The sequence below is a fragment of the Geotrypetes seraphini genome, chromosome 4, assembly GCF_902459505.1.
Source record: "Geotrypetes seraphini chromosome 4, aGeoSer1.1, whole genome shotgun sequence".
In the NCBI taxonomy this organism is placed as follows: Eukaryota; Metazoa; Chordata; class Amphibia; order Gymnophiona; family Dermophiidae; genus Geotrypetes; species Geotrypetes seraphini.
This window is the reverse complement of record NC_047087.1, coordinates 158335509-158353434: the sequence shown is the minus strand read 5'-3', so window position 1 is coordinate 158353434 and position 17926 is coordinate 158335509. Positions and strand designations below refer to the sequence as shown.

The following is a 17926-nucleotide window of genomic DNA, read 5'->3' as shown; positions in this document are numbered from 1 at the left end:
CTCTAAAAAACTGTCTCTGCCTTGGGCCTCCCTGCCACTTTTTTCACCTGTCGTTGAAAAAAAAATGGTGTCCTTACCTTCATTAGAAAAACTGGGGGGCTACAGGTTAGAAACATAGAAACATAGAAAATGACAGCAGAAAAGGGCCATGGCCCATCAAGTCTGCCCACACTAAAGACCCACTTCCCTAAATTTACCCTCCTAGATATCCTTATAGCTCATCGAGTCTGCCTACTCTGATGACCCTCCCCCCAACTATACCCTCTTACAGATCCCACATGCGCATCCCATTTATTCTTAAAATCTGGCACGCTGCTGGCCTTGACCCACCTGCACAGGAAGTTTATTCCAATGGTCAACCACTCTTTCGGTGAAAAAATACTTCCTGGTGTCGCCATGAAATTTCCCACCCCTGATTTTTAGCGGATGCCCTTTTGTGGCCGAGGGTCCTTTAAGAAAGAAAATATCATCTTCCTCCTCGGTATGACCGGTGATATATTTAAACATCTCAATCATGTCTCCCCTCTCCCTACATAATTTATTCAGCCTCTCCTCGTATGAGAGGTCCTTGAGCCCCGAGACCATCCTGGTAGCCATTCGTTGAACCGACTCAACTCTCAGTACATCTTTAAGGTAGTGGGGCCTCCAGAACTGCACACAGTATTCCAGATGAGATCTCACCATGGATCTGTACAACGGCATCATGACCTAGAGCAGGGGTGTCAATGTCCCTCCTTAAGGGCCGCAATCCAGTCGGATTTTCAGGATTTCCTCAATGAATATGCATGAGATCTATTAGCATACAATGAAAACAGTGCATGCAAATAGATCTCATGCATATTCATTGGGGAAATCCTGAAAACCCGACTGGATTGCGACCCTCGAGGAGGGACTTTGACACCCCTGACCTAGAGCTTCCGGCTGACGAAACTTCTATGGATACACCCCAACATTTGTCTGGCCTTGGATGAAGCCTTCTCCACTTGATTGGCAGCTTTCATGTCTTCACTAATGATTACTCCTAAATCACGCTCTGCTTTGGTCCTAGCTAAGGTCTCACCATTTAGGGTGTAATTTCTGCACGGATTTTTGCTGCCAAGGTGTATGACCTTACATTTCTTAGCGTTGAAGCTAAGTTGCCAAGTCGAGGACCAACGTTCCAACAAGAGTAGGTCCTGTGTCATACCGTCAGGCAAATTGCTATGTTACACAGTTTGGCGTCATCGGCGAATAATGTTATTTTACCTTGAAGCCCCCTACAAATATGTTGAAAAGGATCGGGCCCAAGACTGAGCCCTGCGGCACTCAACTGGTTACCTCCAACGTTTTGGAGAGGGTATCGTTAACCACCACCCTCTGAAGTCTACCACTTAGCCAATCATTGACCCATGTAGTTAGTGTATCTCCTAATCCCATCGATTTCATCTTGCTTAATAACCTATGGTGTGGAATGCTATCAAAAGCTTTACTGAAGTCCAAGTATACGACGTCTAAGGACTCTCCCAAATCCAGTTTTCTTGTGACCCAGTCAAAGAAGCTAATTAATTTGGATTGGCAGGACCTACCCTTGGTAAATCCATGTTGGTGGGGATCCCGTAGATTCTCTTTGCTCAGGATTGTATCTAATTCATGTTTAATTAGTGTTTCCATGAGTTTACTCACTATTGATGTGAGACTCACCGGTCTGTAATTCGCAGCCTCTGTCCTGCAACCCTTTTTGTGCAGTGGAGTGACGTTGGCCATTTTCCAGTCCAAGGGGACTCTTCCCGTACTCAGGGAAAGATTAAAGAGCATGGATAACAGTTCTGCTAGGACATCACACAACTCTCTGAGCACTCTGGGGTGTAGATTGTCCGGTCCCATGGCCTTGTTTACCTTGAGTCTTGATAATTCACGGTAGACGTCGCTGGGTGTAAACTCGAAATTCCGAAATGGGTCTTCCGAGCTTTGCCTTGCCTTCAACTGTGGACCGGACCCCGGCACCTCGCAAGTGAATACTGAGCAGAAGTATTCATTAAGAAGTTCTGCTTTATTGGAATCTGATTCTACATAATTCCCTTCTGGGTTTCTAAGGCGTACTATCCCGTCTGTGTTTCTTTTTCTGTCACTAATATACCTGAAGAAGGATTTGTCCCCCTTCTTAATGTTCTTCGCTAGATTTTCCTCTATTTGAAGCTTGGCCTCTCTGATTGCCATTTTGACTGCTTTAGACTTGGCTATATAGTCTGTTTTAGCCGCCCTTTTCCCAGGTTGTTTGTAGGAAATAAATGTTCTTTTCTTTAATGAGGTCTGAGATCTCTGCAGTGAACCATTGGGGTCTATTGTTTCTTCGCCGTTTGCTCACTGTTTTTATGTAGCGATTTGTTGCTTCGTATAGGGTAATTTCAGGGTTGACCACATCGCCTCCACGTTATCGGCTTCGGTTTGGTTTTGCAGTGCCCAATGGACGAAATCTGCCATGAGTTTGAAGTCAGTGCCCCGAGAGTTTGAGTACTTTTGTTGACGTGTTCGATCTAGTGTAACCTTTCCTGAGGTTGAACCATACCATGTTGTGGTCGCTGGAGGCTAGCGTATCGCCTACCGAAACCTCCGAGACGCTCTCTCCGTTTGTGAGTACCAGGTCCAGTATCGCCTGATCCCTAGTGGGCTCCAATACCAGTTGTTTGAGTCGTGCTCCTTTTATGGAGGTTAATAGCCTTCTGCTGCCGCTGGTTGTCGCTGAAAGTGTGTTCCAATCCGCATCGGGCATATTGAAGTCCCCTAACAGTACAGTGTCCCCACGTAAAGTGGTATTCTGTATGTCCTCAATTAATTCCATGTCCTTGTCTTCCAGTTGTCTTGGAGGTCTGTATACTACACCAAGATACAGGCATTTTTCGGTACCTCTGGCCAGGTTCACCCAGAGGGAATCTCCGGTGTACTTGACATCTGTGATTCTGGTAGTTTTGATGTCTTCTTTAGTGTATAGTGCCACCTCTCCTCCTAACTTGCCCTCTCTGTCTTGACGAAGTAAGTTGTAACCCAGTATAGCCATATCCAACTCATGTGAGTCCGTGAACCAGGTCTCGGATATCGCCACCACGTCTAGCTTGGCGTTCATTATTTCCGTCTCCAATTCCAAAATTTTGTTGCCTAAACTGTGTGCATTAACATACATAGCCCTCCACATCTTATGTTTGCTAAGTCCCTGTGGGGATTTTCCCAGTCAGTGTGATTCTTAAAGAATCGTTTGCAATGTGGGTACTTACCTCGGGCTCAGAAGTGGAGTCGTGACTTACCTCCTCAGGATAGTTACTTACTGCGCTGGTATGTGAGTGGGTACTCTCCCCCAACTTAACTAGTTTAAAGCCCTACGAAGTAGGCGGGCTAGTCGATGTCCAAAGATGTACTTACCTCTACTGGTCAGGTGTAGTCTGTCTGGTCCCTGAAGTCCCTGCAATGCCTCTCCATGGTTTAGGAATCCGAAGTTCATCTCCCTGCACCATCCATGTAGCCACTCGTTAGTCCTCTGGATACGCTCTTCCCTTGCCTCTAATTGGGAGGATCGAGGAGAAGACCGCCTCCGCTCCCGTCCGCCTCAGCTTCTCACCCAGAGCTCCAAAGTCTTTGGGTATGTCCTCCGGGTTGTCTCCCATGACACTGACACGCAGGGAAGATGGGTCTCTGTCAGACTCAGTGTTAACTGTACTGAGATTGACTTGTTAAACATTTATGGCCCCAATATTGATGATTGTGAGTTTTTTGATGATCTTGCCACTAAGCTTAATAGTTACCAGGATGCCCACTATGTGATTGGTGGAGACTTCAACCTAGTTCAAGATCCACTCAAAGATAAGAAATCAATATATACATATAGGAAGACCAAAGCTTGGCATAGATTACAAAATATTATTGCCCAATTCAAGGTAATTGACCCTTGGTGTTTAACTCATATGGAAGATCGTGACTACACCTTCTTCTTTGTACCCCACTCCTCCTATTCAAGAATTGATTATTTTTTTATTAGTCCTTTGCTTGTCAAAATATTACATTCTGAAATTAAAAGATTAGCGTCTCAGACCATGCTGCTGTACTGCTGACCTTAGATTCCCCTGGGCCCATGGAGATTCAATTCATCTTTATTGCAAGATAAAACATTTCATGCTCACATAGTTAAGGCTATAGAGGAATACTTTACATTCAATACAACATCTGATAGTAACTAAAAAAGAAATTCATACCTATGAATCTGAAATAAAGAAATTGGAATCTTTGCACCAATCCAATCCACTAGATATAGAGAATCTAAAAAAGCACCAAGGGCTCTGTTACCATTCTAATACCTGTTTGAGCAAACAGGCTGCCTCACAGGTTTTCTTCCAATCTGCAAAATATTACACAGAAAATAATAAATGTGGCCACCTGCTTGCTGCATATTTAAAGGACAAGCATAGCAAAACTAATATTACTGCCATTCACTCTGATCACAATGACACATCTGAACTGACTGAGGATCATTCTCCTGACTCCTTTCTTCATAACCTAGTTTATAACACTCTTATCTAGTGAAGATAATGTTATTTTAGATTCTCCATTCACCATTCCTGACTTGACAGAGACCTGTACAACATGGCTCCAAAAACAGCCCCCGGCACTGATGGGCTTGACTACAGAGTTCTATCAAACTTTTCAAGAATGGTTTTCCCCTCATTTAATAGAATTCTTTAATTACATGATAGATTCTGGTGATATTAGGGGTTCCTTTACAGAAACCACTACCATTGTGCTTCCTAAGGTAGGGAAAGACCCCTTAAAAGTGCAGAATTATAGGCCATTTTCACTCATCAATGTGGACGCCAAATTGTACGCTAAAGTGCTTGCTGACAGGCTACAAAAAATTCTCCCTAAGTTGATTGACCAAGACCAGACTGATTTTATGGCTGGACGCCTGTCCAGTGATAATACCAGAACTTTCACTAACATCATCTCCTTGTCTGCCTCTATAGATCATCCCTTACTAGCCATGGGATTAGATGCCGAAAAGACATTCGATAGGGTGGCGTGGCCTTACTTATTTCAAATCCTGAGGTAGTTTGGCTTCTCGTCCCCTTTTATTGCAGTGGTAAAGGTCCTCTATTCCTCTCCAATTAACAGAATCTATGTGAATGACATGTTTTCAGCCTCATTCTCCCCCAGCAGAGGTGCTAGGCAGGGCTGCCCCCTGTCTCCTGTGCTCTTCAACCTTGCGCTAGAGCCACTGTTGATTGTCATCCGCTCGTCTATGGATATCAGGGGTTTTTGTCATGCTGGACTAGAAATTAAACTCTCTGCTTATGCAGATGATATTCTACTATATATTACACAAGAATCCATACCTCCCCTATTGAAGTTGATTGACACATATTCCCTTTGCTCAGGCTATAAATTGAATGTTTCCAAGACAGAGGTCATGCCATTGAATTGTCCTGGTCTGGGTCAAGATATTCAACAATTGGGTTTACAGTGGTCGTCAAACAAATTGAAATATTTGGGCTTATACTTTGGACCCTCCATTGCTGACACCCTGGATTACAACACCACTTACCTTCTTGACACTGTTAGATCTCTAACTAACAAATGGTCCCCTCTGAGGCTCATATGGTGGGGACGTCTGGAAACCATCAAGATGATGATCTCTCCTGTGGTGAACTATATTTTGAGCATACTACCCATATATTTGAAGTCCCAGACCTATAGACAAATTGATAAAATACTGTCTGACTTCCTATGGAACAAGAAGCTTCCTCGAATCAGTCTGAAAAAACTAAGGAATGATAAAGCAAATGGGGGTGTCAATTTCCCAAACTTCAAAAACTATCATACTGCTTTTCTCTCGAGACAAGGCTCCAAGTGGATTGGAAGAAACCAGGTCACTTCAGTGCCTCATTGGCTTAGCCTGGAAAACTTAATCGTGGAGATTTTTCCTCTTGATACCGTCCCATTCTTGGGTGCTCAGGACAAGCTAAAACGAATGAGATCATCATATCTACCAGCCTAGCTGTGCAAGAACTAGATAATTTGCTCTCTCCAAGGTGGAATGACACAACTTTCATGCCAATCTGGGGTAATACCAGAATACGCATCCAAAACAAACCTGTCCTCAGACCATCTTGGAGCACGACCAGACTTTGGAGAATAAATCAACTATATTCAGAGGCTTCTTGGACAAGTTTCCAGCATCTTGTTGCCACCTATAATATACCCAGAGCATGCAATTTAGTGTATTTTTTAGTGTGGTGCTTGAGAGTTGGCATGCTAGAAGATCCATGTGTGGGGTGGATGTTTTTTCGAGAATGTTTAGAGTTAGGGAGTCTTTGAATATGATTGCAAATCCTCCTCCTCTTTTTTCTCACTGCAAGACACTGTTATTTTATATCCCTGAGGGCAGACTTCCGTTATTCTGGGATCTGTGTCTGACGTTAGCCAGGTTTCTGTAAGGAAGAGGCTAACATCAGACACAGAGGCAGAAAGTTTTGGGCGAGTTAGGGTGATGGTTCTAACTTCCCTCTGTGCTTTCAGCAGGGTATTTTTGGAGAGAAAAAAAAGTTGTAACCTCTTTACAAGCTCTTTCTTACTTTTAACTCTGTGCAGCCTGTGTTGTCTGGTAGACCTATACAAAAATTTAATATTAAATTTTTGGAGAGAAAAAAAAGTTGTAAGCTCTTTCGAGGAGAGACTATTTTCTTACTTTTAACTCTGTGCAGCCTGCGTTGTCTGGTAGACCTATAGAAATATTTAATAGTAGTAGGTCCTCCAGAAAGGGGGAGGGGAAAAAGAGAGTCCAGAGCCAGACTTGGCTGTGCTTTTCCCTCTTTGATCACATTAGTACTCTTTGTGACTCTGTGCAGTGCTGCGTACATCTGAGAGCGCTATAGAAATATTTAATAGCATTAGGTCCTCCAGAAAGGGGAAAAAAAAGAGTCCAGGGCCAGACTGGCTGTGCTTTTCCCTCTTTGTGACTCTGTGCAATGCTGCTGCATCTGGTAGACCTATAGAAATATTTAATAGCAGTAGGTCCTCCAGAAAGGGGGAAAAAAAGAGTCCCGGGCCAGACTGGCTGTGCTTTTCCCTCTTTGTGACTCTGTGCAATGCTGCTGCATCTGGTAGACCTATAGAAATATTTTATAGCAGTAGGTCCTCCAGAAAGGGGGGAAAAAAAAGAGTCCAGGGCCAGACTTGGCTGTGCTTTTCCCTCTTTGTGACTTTGTGCAATGCTGCTGCATCTGAGAGCACTATAGAAATATTTAATAGCAGTAGGTCCTCCAGAAAGGGGGGGGAAAAAAAGAGTCCAGGGCCAGACTTGGCTGTGCTTTTCCCTCTTTGTGACTCTGTGCAATGCTGCTGCATCTGAGAGCACTATAGAAATATTTAATAGCAGTAGGTCCTCCAGAAAGGGGGGAAAAAAAGAGTCCAGGGCCAGACTTGGCTGTGCTTTTCCCTCTTTGTGACTCTGTGCAACGCTGCTGCATCTGAGAACGCTATAGAAATATTTAATAATAATAATAACTTAATTTTTGTATACCGCAGTACCAGAAAACTTCAGAGCGGTTTACATGGCAAGAGACTGTACATCGACAGCAAAGTTACAAATAAGTCAATCAATATCAATATAGCTTAGCAAGTCGGGAGCAGGCAAGAAGGAGAAAGCGAAGTTACAAACAAGTCAATCAGCGTAACTTAGGAAGTCGGGTGCAGGTAGGTAGGAAGTCCTCCAGAAAGGGGAAAAAAAAAGAGTCCAGGGCCAGACTTGGATGTGCTTTTCCCTCTTTGTGACTCTGTGCAACGCTGCTGCATCTGAGAGCGCTATAGAAATATTTAATAGCAGTAGGTCCTCCAGAAAGGGGGAAAAAAAAGAGTCCAGGGCCAGACTTGGCTGTGCTTTTCCTTCTTTATGTCTCTGCAGCGCTGCATATATCTGAGAGTGCTATAGAAATATTTAATAGCAGTAGGTCCTCCAGAAAGGGGGGGAAAAAAGAGTCCAGGGCCAGACTTGGCTGTGCTTTTCCCACTTTGATCACATTAGTACTCTTTGTGACTCTGTGCAGTGCTGCGTACATCTGAGAGCGCTATAGAAATATTTAATAGCAGTAGGTCCTCCAGAAAGGGGGGAAAAAGAGTCCAGAGCCAGGCTTGACAGTGCTTTTCCCTCTTTGTGACTCTGCAGCGCTGCGTACATCTGAGAGCACTATAGAAATATTTAATAGTAGGTCCTCCAGAAAGGGGGGAAAAAGAATCCAGAGCCAGGCTTGACAGTGCTTTTCCCTCTTTGTGACTCTGTGTAATGCTGCTGCATCTGAGAACGCTATAGAAATATTTAATAGCAGTAGGACCTCCAGAAATGTCTAGGGCCAGACTTGGCTGTGCCTTTCCCTCTTCTTTCATTACAGAGTGTTTAGGGCAGGTTAAGCCCAGAAGAGCAAAAATAAAAATCGTTGTAGCACTCACCGGTTCCTGTTAAAGTGATACATCTGCCATTCCTTTTTTTTTGTTCATATCGTGCCCTGCCGTAGTGTAAGTGTGCACTGAATATCCAATAGGCTCCCACGTTACCACTCAAAAGTCTTATTCATAGGTACTTTTCATTTTACCAACATGAGTAAAAAAGTGTTCAGAAAACAACACTGCTCAGTTATTTCAGAAAAGAGACGCCACAAACTAATGAAGGTGCAGCGTCAACTGCTGATGTGGCAATTTCAGACAAAGACATTGCAGAGGCTGGTCTATAGGGGAAATCTTTTCAGCACACACTCTGCCATTTGATAAATCTAAGCACCGCTTATCCGGCATAAACAAACAATGGTTTAAAGAGTTTGTCTGGCTAATGGTCAAAGAAAATGGTATGTGGTGCTCATTGTGCTTGAAATATTCAAACAAACACCTCCCAAGGAGGGAGTTACCTTGGGTAAATGTGCCATGCACAAGAATTCGAAAAGAAAGCTTGCTGGACCATGAAAAAAGTAAAACACACATTGAGTCTTCTTCTGATCTTTTAGGAAAGCGTGTACTAGAGCAAACTGGAATCGGTCAAATTGAAAGATCTGTATCTATGTTAAATAATTTACAGAGAGATGCCTTTGTGGGAGCTTTAAGGTCCATGTATTGGTTGGTAAAAAATGAATTACCACATACAACGTTGTTTGAAAAGCTGTAGGAACTCTGTAAAGAAATGGGTTGTTCCTTTTTACAACAACTCATTGTTGGTAAAAATGCACATTACACCTCAGAAAGAATAATGCAAGAGCTGCTGGATGTCTTAGCATCAGAAATAAAGTCTAACATACTGAAAAATATGCACGCTGAAAATTTTTTCAGTATTCTATATGATGAAACCACAGACATCTCAGTTGTAAAACAATTATTTACATTAAATATGTTTGCCAGGTCACTGAACAGGTCAAAATTAGTTTTGTATCAACCCACAATATGACTGATGGCAAAGCAGAGACTATAACCAACACACTGAGTGAGACTATGGACATACTAGGCTTGAAAACTGCTAATCTGGTTGGACTAGGGTCAGATGGAGCAGCTGTTATGATTGGGAAACAGAAAGGTGTGGTAAAACTGCTTAAAGATAAAACATCTGGACTCTTGGTCAACTGCCACTGTGTAAACAATCGATTGGCCCTTGCAAGTGCCCAAGCAGCAACTGCCATATCTTATTTAACAAAACTGAATGATATCTTAAGGCAGCTGTTCTATTTCTTCCAAAATTCTTCAGATTAAGCTGAAAATGGCCAGTGACACTAGATGGCTGTCTCATGCCTCTGCAGTACAGTCTCAACGACAATGCTTGATGAGTGCCAAAGCTGCGCTAGAAAGAGAGGCCACTGAACGAAATGACATCACAGCTGAAGAATTAAGCAGATGTATTTAAACGTCCAATTTTGTTTCCTCTCTGATATTGTTTTCAGATGTATTACCTTTGTTGTCCAACTTATCTAAGGCTTGGCAAAGGCAAGATGTCAATCTTACCGAAATTGAGCCAATTTTGCTCGCCACAAAATTGTCCATCATGCAGTTGAAAGACACTCCTGGGAGATATTTTCAAAGCCTTCAAAGCCTTCATTCAGAAGAATGGTCAGATCTCCGCATTGTCTATACACAGAGTGATGTAATGGCATTCAAAATTGCAATATATGATAAATACCTAGAGACAGTTGTCAATCATCTAGATGCAAGATTCCCTGACATGCCAATTATTTCCAGCTTTTCAAAAGTTTTCAATGCAGAAACTCACGATTCAAGTGAGTCTGCTGAAATTCTTTTTGCTCATTACTCCAAAAATGGTAGCCCTCCAATTTTAAAATATGAAAGTAGCAGGCAAGAATGGACAGTTGCATCAAAAATGATCAGAAGTCAATCATGCAAAGACTTTAGTCCAAAACAAATTTTATTAAAAATGGCAACAACATCAGAGCTCAAAGAGTCGTTTCCAAATTTAGCCAAACTAGCTTATATTGGGCTAGTGATCCCAGTGAGCACAGATGAATATGAAAGGGGGTTTTCTGCCCTTAAAAGGATCAAGTCATGTTTGAGAAATCGCAACAATCAAAGACGCTAAATAATCTCATGCTGATCTCCTTGGAGGGCCCAGATCCTGAGGACTTTGATTATGGCAAAGCTGCAGACAACTGGGCCTCTAGGAAAAAAAGAAGAATAAATATTTAACTGAAGGCACCTTCTGCATATGCAAGTTGGCTTTGAAGGTAAAATTATGTCCTTACCTGATAATTTCTTTTCTTTAGTCACAGTAGATGAATCCAGAGACTAGTGGGATGTATCAAAGCAGTCCAAACGTAGGGAGGGAAATAAAGAAGCGAACAGGAAATCCCTCGCCCCCAAATCCTGCCCTGTAGCATGTATCCAAGGAGATTCTACATTCCAGAGAGTATGTTACCCACGATCATACAGAGGCTACCCTCCCTAGCCTATGTGAACAGGAGCCATCCTTGCCTGAGAGCACCATGCTGTGGAAAACACGAATAGAATGAGTGCAAAGCAGCCTCCCATCATATCCGACAGGCCCCAAATATCCTCCTGTGGAATGGAACCATCATGCCTGGCAATGGTGCTTAGCTGATGTCAAAACCCATGAGCACCACCGCAGACCAGACCTTTTCCTCGCAAGGGTCTAGGGTAGAGAATGACATGGTGGTTGTTACCTGCGGCTAGCCGCGAGTAGCCACGGGTAACCTGCCGAAATGGGGAAGAAAAAATAGTGGTCTCTGCGGGGACTTGTCTCAGCAGTGAGGGAATCAAGGATCGCGCGGACCCCACCCGCCTGATCGCAGCATTCCGAAATCTCCCTCCTTCCACTTCACCTTAGATGTAGATTGTAGAGCACTGTTCTGCGACTGGTGTCTGTCCGCAGGACATTTCTGCCGGTCCCGCGCAGGGCTGGCAAGATGGACAGGCGCAAAAAAAAAGGCCTCCTTCCTTTTCCCCTGCTCTTATCGCCCTGCCGCTACTAAAGCCAACAGGAAGTCTTTCCGACGTCAATTCTGACGTCGGAGAGGATGTTCTGGGCCAGCCAATCGCTGCCTGGCTGGCCCAGAACGTCCTCTCCGACGTCAGAATTGGCATCGGAAAGACTTCCTGTCAGCTTTAGCAGCTGTAGCATGGCGGTAAGAGCAGGGGAAAGGAAGGAGGGAGGCTTTTTTTTTTTTTTTTTGAGCGGCAGGGAGGCAGCAGGCTGGCTATGGCTAGGGAGGGAGGGAGAGAGGTAGACAGGCAGGCAGGCTTCGGGGGGGGTGGGGGTGGGACAAAGTGTGGAAGGCAGTGAGAGGGACATAGGAAGGAGGCACTAGGGGCATTAAAGACATGGGAAGGATGCACTGGGGGGCACTAAGGATATGGGAAGGAGGCACTGGGGGGCACTAAAGACATGCGAAGGAGGCACTGGGGGCACTAAAGATATGGGAAGAAGGCACCGGGGGCACTAAGGACATAGGAAGGAAAGAGGGAGGAATAGAAAGGGACAATTCTTGGGCCTGAGCGCAGAAAGAAAGAAATGAAAGAAAGGATACACAGACAGAAGGAAACGCAACAAGAGACTCATGAAATCAATCACCAGACAGCAAAGGTAGGAAAAATGATTTTATTTTCAATTTAGTGATCAAAACGTGTCAGTTTTGAAAATTTATATCTGCTGTCTATATTTTGCGCTATATTTGTCTATTTTTTTATAGTTACTGAGGTGACCGAGTTCGCAGAGATGGGGCTGAAACGGGGTTTTACATTTTAGTCCTAGTAGTTTGCCGGTCCACAAAATAATTCTTTTATTTCTGCCGATCCACGGGTGTAAAAAGGTTGAAAAACACTGATGTAGAGTATGCCAGCTTTCTTCTTCTTCCAGCCGCACGTGCGGCTGCTCGAGTTGATCAATCTTCTTCTCTCCTGCAACTTCCTGTTGCGTCAGAGGAGAATATTGAACAAATGAGCAGCCGCACATGCGGCTGGGCGAAAAAGAAAGCCGGCATACTCTACATCTAAGGTGAGGTGGAGGGAGAGAGATGGCGGAACACTGCAATGGATCGGGTGTCTGCTGTTTTTGTATCACTGCCTGCCTGCGCTCACGTTCCAGATCCTCCTGTTGCTCATTGTACTGCAGCATCTACATGATTATGTGCTCAGGTGGGCATTTTTAGTGTGCACAACTGATCTGATTCGAGCTATAGGTGAACATGGGGGACACATCATTGCAAGGGAGGACAAGTCAATTGATTTATTTTATGTTCTGTTTTTACTACAGGGCAGTGGCACTGAAACAGATTCTCAGTGCAGTAGTAGTAGTGGCAGGACTCTCTTCTGTCTTCATGGTGTTTCGCAGTACTGAGGCTTATATGGATGCTGAGGGGGTGGTGACGGGGACAGATTTTTTTCCCCGTGTCATTCTCTAGTCTAGGGCATCAAGCCTGGAAATGTGACAAGGGAAGACTCCTCCTCTAACTGAAGGGCCTCTGAAGCACAAATCTATACGGCTCCCTCAGGAGGCAAACTGTTGACCAAAGTCAAGAAGAATGCCAGAGGAGAAGCAATACAACAAAACTGTACTTGGGCCCTGACGTGACAAGTGCCTTTCCCAGAGCCCCCAAATAGATACAGCAACAACATCAGATATCTGATCCAACTTTTAGCCCACTCCTCCACATGAATGACCCAGAAGGAGTGGAAAGAAAAAAAACTCTGATCCAGAGAGAAAGAGCTGCAGCTAGCCCACAACTAGCCTGGCCCCAGCTGTCAGCCAGCCAGGATTAAACAAGGTACACTAAGCTGCCAGTGAAATGGCGCCCCAGCCAAGGCCAACCTCAACTAGGGCCTGCTGAATAGTGAGGGCAAAGGAATCACTGCCGGAGGCGGTATCCCTCCTCCAAGAGGAGAAAGACTGACAGCGGTGACACCCCCCCCTTTCGTGGAGGGAGGGAGGGGCCTTGGCCGACTACCCTCAGGGCCTGTTGCTGCCGCGCAAGACTACGGCTGAAGCAGCCTCGGCTGTCCTACGCGACAAAGTAGTAACAAATTCCTCCCACCGGCACCCTCTCATGAATGACAATGGTGACTTCTGTAGCCCCGCACCCACAGAACAAATGAGCTTATGGAACTTTAGGTAGCCAGGTTTATCAAGGGGGGAAGGGACCTGATAGCCAGGTGTTGCCCCCCCAAAATGGCACTGTACAGCCCCCATCCCGCAGCTCAACTGAGGCCTGAGCCGCAGGAACCTTTCTCCCCTGAGGCCTAAAGTCACAGGAACATTTCTCCTCTGAGGCCTAAGCCACAGAAATATCTTTCAAAATCCACAGTAGAATCCAGGAGCTGTGAGGAACCCCTGTAGTCCAAAAGCACCACATCTAGTAGAGTAAGGGACCTGGAGGTTTCCAGGTGTTACCTTGAAGAGGGTGAGGTAGGGACGCTGGGAGGGCCCAGGTGTACCTCCAAAGCTGAAACTTGATGGATGTAATCCTACTAATTTCTGGATTCATCTGCTGTTGATGATGAGGAATATATTTTTCATTTTCTTCATTAGGTTTCCCATATTTTTTTTTTCATTGTTTTCACTTTTCTTCCTGACAGCGACAATACTTGTGGTGCTTGGTTTATGTCATAACAATTGTTATTTAAATTTTTGTTAGGATTGCAGGATCCTGAATTGGATACTTTTTAAATTTAATAAAAATATTCTGGCACAAGTGTTGAACCTTAAAAAAGGTTGGAAAATAATTAATGATAATTAACTAATAAAAATAGTACACATTTAATTTCCCCCACCACCAAATTTCCCCGTCCCACCCCACCCAGCTACTTTTTCATGCCATCCGGCTGGAAAAAGTTTCTGGGGAGAACACTGCTTCTCATACTACTGGACCTAACTGCAGCATTTGATCTGGTAGACCATAACATACTACTGCAAATTTTGGACACAATAGATATCTCAAAGTATTCTCATGGTTTGAGGGTTCCTAAAATCCAGAACAGCGAACTGGATGGAAGTCCACAAACTGAAACTCAACCCAGACAAAACAAAATTCATCCTCCTCGAAAATAACAAAACCCCAACTATTACCAACATAGAAATCAACTCGATCAATTACCTCATTCAAAACACCCTAAAACTACTAGGCGTGACAATAGACAGATGTTGCACTATGCAATCGCAATCCAGCTCATAGTTCAATCCCTTATCCTGGGTATACTGGATTATTGCAGCATCCTCTATCTCCCATGCAACAATGATCAAACAACTGCAAACAGTCCAAAATACAGCACGAAGACTCGTCTACTCCCTAAAGAAACATGGCCACATTACTGAAGCATTCATGATCTCACACTAGCTCCCAATCCAGGAAAGAATACTATTCAAATTTTACTGCACGCTATTTAAAGTCATAAACGGAGACAGCCCAACCTACCTGAACAACCGACTCATCCATATGCCTCAACCAGACAGAAAAACTCACACCCCATTCACACACCCCGCCAATCAAAGAAGTTAAACAAAAAAAACTTTATGACGGCCTCCTAGCCACCCAAGCAGTGAAACTGGATAACCAAATCTCCAATCTGCTGATAACAACCATGGACTACAGGTTATTCAGAAAAGAAATAAAGACCATACTCTTCAAGAAATCCCTGATTAAGTCTTAACATCACGATTACCTTATTCCTCCTATCTTATTCTTAACTCCCTGAAAATACCCGCCATATTCTCTACCTTCACTAGTCATGACCACTGATCTCTTCTTGTAACAGACCACTGATCTCTTCTTGTAACAGACCAACCATAAATCTTTTGTAATCCGCCTTGAACCGCAAGGTAATGGCGGAATAGAAATCTCTAAGTGGATACAATCAAAGCAGCCATAGCAGCTTATATGAAAAAACACAAGCTCAGTGATGAAACTCCTGCCCTGCTTCAGCTTTGTAACAAACTGTCTTACTCGAAGCATGAATCATCTCAATGGTATAAAATACTACGGAAAAAACAATACTTTTTCGATGGGAGGTCTTCATTCGGTGTGGGAACGAGACACTGGCATGCACATTGATAGCCACATTTGGTCTCGGATTTGGTTGGAATCGTATCGAGCTCTATGGTCATCGGCTATGATACAATTACTTTACTTCCTCTTGCATAAAGCTTTCTGGACTCCGATGAAATTGGCTAAACTATCGAACCAAGTGCACAAGGCTGATGATAAATGCTGGTCTTGCCACACTAAGCGGGAACTTTGGATCACAAATTGTTTTCCTGTCCTACTGTTAATCATTTGTGGACACAAATATGGAAAACGATTAGCAACATTCTACACATCTCTGAGCCCCTTACTCTTGCCACAGTGATTTATGGTGGCTATGGCCTAAATACCACCATGACGGAAGCTTCAGCTCATCTGCTTAAAGCATTGATCTCCATTGCCATCAAATTAATACTGACCCATTGGAAAAACTCATCTGCTCTGTCACACACAGCTTGGTGGAATATGGTCTGTTTGACAGCTAAGTACGAACTTTATGCTGCAGATAAGAAAGGTATACTATCAAAAACCCAGTCCATCTGGCAACCCCTAATGGATTTCTGTGCTGATCTATAATTTTATGATGTATCTATGATATTGTCCTATTTCTGAAACACTATGATAAGAAATTTTGTTTGCTGTCTCTGGTTTTTGTAGCTGAACGGTCATTTATTAATTTTGCTGAGTGTTTGATTTCCCATCTTTTTCTTTTTGCATATTTTCTTGATTTTCAGTAATGCGCTGGCTGTACCTGGCTATCCTGATAGATGATAATTTGTTATTGCATTACTATTGTTCTGCTTGAACGTATCTTGTTGGTTGTATTCCTTGTTTATTGTACTACTTAACTGCCAATAAACAGTTTGAACTGAAAAAAGACATCTGTGTGGAACACTGTCAAAGGCTTTGCTAAAATCTAAATACACCACATCTAGCACACTCCCTTTATCCAATTTTCTGGTCACCCAGTCAAAGAAATTGATCAGATTTGTCTGACAAGACCTACCTCTAGTGAATCCACATTGCCTCCTGTCCTATAATCTACAGGATTCCAGAAACTTCACCATTCTCTGTTTTAAAAGCATTTCCATTAATTTGCTTACCACAGAAGTCAGACTTACTGGCTTGTAATTCCCTAATTCTTCCTTACTTCCACTTTTGTGGAGAGGGACCACATCGGCCCTTCTCTAGTCCCCCAGTACCACTCCTGACTCTAGAGACTCATTGAAAAGGTCAGTCAGTGGAGCCACCAGAACTTCTCTAAGTTCCTTCAGCACCCTCAGATGTACACAATCTGGCCCCATTGCTTTGTCTACCTTTATTTTAGCTAGCTCCTCACGAACACAAACCTCTAAAAATTGATCAGGGTCTACCACTCCTCAATCCCTATTCACGTTTGTCTTCTCCGTGTGTGTGTTATATATACACATAGAGATTGTGCTTTTCTGATTTGTATAAATACTCCCATAATTCCACCGATTTACACTTTACTACCATGCTTTCAAATTCTCACAGTGCCCAACACATGAGTCCCAGTCCAGATTATATGAACTGCCTGCAGAAGCCTTAACTACTTGCTCACTTTATTCCTGGTGATCCAGAGAGTAAAATCAGACAGCCATCCTGGGTCCTGATGTCACTTCCTGCCAAACCTTCCTTTTTACCTGTCAATCACTGCCAACCTATCTCCACCTCCATCCCTTTAAGCTTGTTCCCCCCCCCAAAAAAAAATGTAACCCCTTAATGTGCTTTCTCTGTAAACTTCTTGATGGTGTTCTCTCTTCTACAGGTGTTCTGTTTTCTTCTGGCACCACATAGTTCTCATTCATTTTGAACCACATGTACTGAAACTCCTGCACCTTTGTCTCATAAGAATATTGTGGTATTTTTGGTAGCACACAGCTTTACATTCACTGAGAGTTGCACAGAATAACCATTGCAGTGGTTAACCAGCAGCAAGACAATGGAGAAGGTTAGGGAGAAATTTGTATTACAGGAATAGACAGGGGCCACACTTAAGGTATTTAGGGATGAGGACTGACTCCTGGGTCTTGCAGTGAAGAACACTATAAGACAAATTGCTTTGTTCTAGGATAGCTTATGCTTTGTCTTCACCAGAGATACTGTATTTCATCATTGAATTCCTTTATGTGTCTGTTATATGTTTTCTAGTAGCAAAACAAAAATTATTTCCCCCAATACCAAACCACTACAGAATGGTTATCAATAGTGCAAGCTTCCTACTCATTGTCCTACCGCAGAACAAATTTTACAGAGTGGCATTGCTTTACCAGCCTATTTCATCTGTGCTCTGGAGGGTTTAACCATAGGTGTATGAAGGAGTTTGCCTCTCTGCTGTACTTGACACTGTTTTTTTGTTTGTTTTTTTTAAT

General features: G+C 43.5%; 1 protein-coding gene across 8 annotated transcripts in view; it reads left to right on the top strand.

Moving 5' to 3' along the window:
* CFDP1 (craniofacial development protein 1) overlaps positions 1-17926 on the top strand; it is a 534880-nt gene that overhangs the window by 516038 nt on the left and 916 nt on the right. The gene's annotated exons all lie outside the window — the stretch shown is intronic.